Below are 4,903 nucleotides of genomic sequence, written 5' to 3'. Positions count from 1 at the left end.
TGGATAGTGGCTTTTGATAAGCCATGTGCATCTGCATTTACATGATATTGTGCTCCTGTGCCCAGCCAATGCAATGCGCACAAAAGTTGTTCTTGAACAGTAAGTGCATGATTTCTTTTTGTTTCTGTCCGCAACTGTGGCCCTAACCTATTTATAATGTATTCAGCTGTTACCTTGCTAACGCGGAATTTCTCTTTGAAGACAAAGTCACTGAAATTGAAGGTTAGGTTAATCCGTGGCCTAAAAACTCTTCGAATTCGTCTTTCTCTTTCTTCATCACTCCCGCTACTGCTACTGCTGCTACTACTGTCCATTATGTCCATTCACATCAAATTAACCCAATATTTTAACACACTATTGCACTGTTGTTATTACCAATCATTAAGTGACACTAAATGGTTTACCTGTCACTTCCACTCTGACAATTCTACAAATTTGTAAAATTGTTAAATACAATTTACATATCTGTGTTTCATAAAGCAGTATTACCTGTAAGATGTGACACATTTGTCACATTTTTACCTGTCAGCTTTAAACTTTTATGAAACAGTTATATGTCAAATTGTCATACATACATATTTGTCGTGACATATGTATAGACTAGTCAAATTTTATGAAACGAACATATGACGAATTGTAAATATGTCTGACAATTCATTGTCACCTGTCACCTGTAGAATTGTAACTTTTATGAAATAGGGCCCTGGTTATAGCCTGAGTTACAATTTTGCGTGTTACCTTATAATTATAGCTTACATCAAAATACAACAAAATTTCTAACCATAATTAATCACTGCCTCTTACCACAAACATTTGTTCAGTTAGCTACTTGGGTGTGCGAAGGTCAATATTATGCATGAAAAATATTTATGAACATAATAAAATTAATATACGTGGTTGGCATGTCCCAGTAAAACACCATGCAGATACAACCATTAGTGAAAACTTGTACCTTGAATTGGTGACAGTCAGAAACATGTTTTACTGTTGACAAGCTAATGAGAATTGTGTAGCAGATTAATGAACTCTTCTTTATACCTGTTGTGACCTTGTAACGATGCAAACTCAATAAATTTTTTTGTAAATTCAATATAGTTTGTATTCGTAAATTTGCTTAATTAGGTCACTGACGTAAACTTACAAAAATACTTATATCACTGAGGTAAAAAAAAAAAAAATAACAGCGCTATCTATTGGTTCTTTGGTGTACTAAGCCAAGATAGTCATGTCACGGAGGTAAACATTCAAAAACTTCTGTGAGCCCCTTTTACAAATCAACTAACGAAGCTCCATCTTTTGACTTTTTTATTTACTGAGAATACTTCTAAAACTTTAAATTAAGATTTTTTTTTCCGTGAGCATATTTTGATGAAATAAAGTCTATATATTGCCCCAAACTATGCTCAAGTTACCTGTAAATATCCCATGAAAATTCATCTAGTAGTTTAGGATAAGTATATTCAAACACCAAGTTTTTATAAATAATCTTATTGTATTCTTTTACACTACCTACATCACCCGCAAATAATTTTTTTGCCAAATATTTTTGATGTACACACATTGGTTCTACAGTTTTACTATATAATATATGAACATCTATTATTGTGAAATTAGCATTTTCTAATGCCAATTGTTTAAAACCTAATATTTATTTACATTCCAAATATTTGTTAACTTAATACTCCTATGTACAAATAACTGTCTAGTTTAGTTTTGTACAAAAACCACAATATTTTTAAGGTCTTTTTAATATGAAAATGATAAATAAATTTAAATGCTTATTTTATAGGAAAAAAAAAGTTTGCAGGTTTAATTCATAGAAAAAAACTGGATTAACCAGTTTTATTGTATTTATTTTATGTGGCGAAGTTAAGACGAACCGCCCTGTCCACCAACCACTTTGTTATATTTTGAAATTATCTCAGAATGTATGTAACTTTGCTGCATCACAGACATGGCAATATCACAAAGCACGTTAACAAAAACTACTACACAGAATGCTAACCAACAACTCATTAAATGAATAAAAGTAATTTTTGAGGGGAATGCCAAGTTTGTAGTATTGCTGTGGTTTACATCACATACTCATTAAAGCATTATGCAAGAAAACGCAGCATATTTTGTTTTCATGTTAGCGAACTGTACACCTTTCAAATTTCAGATGAGAAAGTGTGGCAAAGATGGTGGATGATTTGTTTTTTAAAATTAATAATGTTAATTCTTAAGTGACAAACATAATAATTAAAAATAATTAAATAATTTAATTATGCATGCACATGCAGCCTAGGCAAACAGCAAAGTAAAAATATAAGGTGTGGCAAGTCACTGAAAGTCTACGAGGCAAGTTTTTTTTTTAAATGTAGAAAAATAAATTTTGTATAACAATTTTTAAAATTGCCAAAATACCTATATGTAGCATTTTATAAAGGATATTTTTGCAAATGAATGACATTTCAAAATAATTTAGCAGAGGAAAAAAAAACTATTTAGAAAACTAGCTAAAATGCATCTGTAACAAGATGCTAATTTTTTCCAGCCCCTACATATGCAGGAAGAATTCTTATATTCTATTATTCTTTTAAGTTTTTTTTTTAAACAATGTGAATTTTTGGGTTGGATCCATATTCACGATAACTATTCAATCATAAGTTAAATTAAACATGAAAAAAGCTAAAAACCTTTTCACAGATAATTTCTACTGATTTAAGTGGTCAGTCTCAAAAATTTATATTCAATTGAGATGTAAAAAATTAAATTAGCAAGACTTCTGGAAATTAACGATTCATGACTTTCAACACTATTCCTGTTTATTTTGTGACGAGTCTGAAGTTATCCTTAATTTTTACAAAATAAATGGCCAAATTTTTTTTTTTTTTTAAATTTTAAAGTGTGGTTTAACTTCTTGTCAACAGCTAGGTTAGTTAAGACACAGTCAACTGCACAATTCAGAAATTTTAATGGAAGGAATTAACCACGGCCTACAGTATGAAAAAAAAACTTTGTTTGGTGTACAGGCGCAGGTGAAATTCGAAGTACCTATTTCTTCTGGAACATTCAGGAAACTTCTGGAACACTTCAATAACTTAATATACAGTAGAACCCTGTTATAATGTTTTTCAAGGGAGCACAAGAAAAAAACATTATAAGCAGGAAATCTCAATTTAGCACTTAACAATGTTCGAACATTGTACCAATGGACTCACCAAGCTATGTAAACAACTTTTATGTTAAAACCAAAGATAGTATACTTGATACATGAATTTTCTGAAACAAGCCAACAATTTTTCAACCTTGTTCCCTGGTTAAATTTTGTTTGTCTTTAAAGATACACTGCCACATTTTTTTGTAAAATTGTCTCACGATTCATGATGACAACATTAAGAGTGAGGTCTACTCCTTCGCCACCTGAAAATGTTTTATTTTGGGATTCCTACGTATGAATGAAAAAAAAAAAATTATTTGTAAGCAATAGAAAACACTTTTAGTTATGCCCTCGCTCAATGGTTGGCAACTTAAATATCGTAGGACTATGTACGCGTCTGAATACCCACTGGAATGGCAAGGAAGAGAAGAGCTGACTAAGGGTGCCAACTGACACGTAACTATGAACATTGTGGACCTTCAGTATATCGCATAAAATTGTATTTTAACAAATTTCATGTATTGTATGGCAGTGATTGTAAACATAAACATACATAAAGGTAACTTTTTTATCGCAAGTGTTGGAATAATTTGGTTTTAAAACATTTTTTCCCCATTTATTGAATCTTAGAAAGCAAACACTATAAGCAGGAAATTACACTATTTATGAACGTTATATGCAGGAAATAAATACATTGTCCTTATGGGGGAAATATTGGGACTTTAAAAATATGACATTATAAGCAGGAAAACATTTTATGCAGGAACATTATAACAGGGTTCTACTGTACATATCCTATAACGCTATAAGTTCTCCAACACGCCAAAATGATTGATTAAAACATTCCTAAAATTCCATGCAACAAAAAGTGTTGAATGGTTTAATTTTATACTATGCCTACTAAGGTATTTATGAATTTTTTTTAGATCAATCACTATATTTAATTTATTTTACTATTAAGTGGTACTATGAAAATCAAATTTGGACCAAGGTTTAAGATAATGTTTAGGTTTACAATAAGTTTAAATGATTTTGATATTGTACGTAATAAGGAAACTTTTAATTTTCTTATGTTTCAACCCCTTGCAGTAATAGCTTCTTTCATCAAAAATTATTTGGGCCAAAAGTATTAGACGACATAGGATTTTACCATTAAATTAAAACAGATTTGATAACATACCTACAAAGGAATTGAATTATTTGACCAACCATTGTTATTTCCACCCCTTAAAGTTGGTTGTAACAAAATTAATTCTAGAACAAAGATTTAGATAACACTTAGAATGTTCAAAATAAATAAGAACTGATTCATTAGTGTACACTGTATTTCAAACCTTGTTTTTTCTACTCTTTGCATTTATGTGGTTGGTAATAGCAATAATTTAATTGTTACATAATTTGTCTAACAAGATGCAAGAACTTCATACGGATGTGATGTGTGTCATATTAAGGGAGGTGTAATGATAATATCCATCTCTACCCCTTGTTATCAGATTTTGCTTATTAAAGAACTCTCTACACATATTACTCATCTTTCTATATTTTATTTATCAGGAAGTAATTTGTGCAAAAGTTATAGCAGTTATTTTGTCCACAAAAATACATGTGTAGAAATACAAATAAAACAAAAAAAAAAATTGTAAATCTTTTCTGGTAATTGCATTGTAACAGCTACAATACCAGGCAGTCATTCTTGAAGCTACCTAAAACCAACCCAACAATAAACTGGGAGACTGCAGTACACCAAAATCGTCTTAACCA

This window comes from Bacillus rossius, chromosome 15, assembly GCF_032445375.1.
Source record: "Bacillus rossius redtenbacheri isolate Brsri chromosome 15, Brsri_v3, whole genome shotgun sequence".
Taxonomy (NCBI): Eukaryota; Metazoa; Arthropoda; class Insecta; order Phasmatodea; family Bacillidae; genus Bacillus; species Bacillus rossius.
This window is presented reverse-complemented; position numbering follows the sequence as displayed.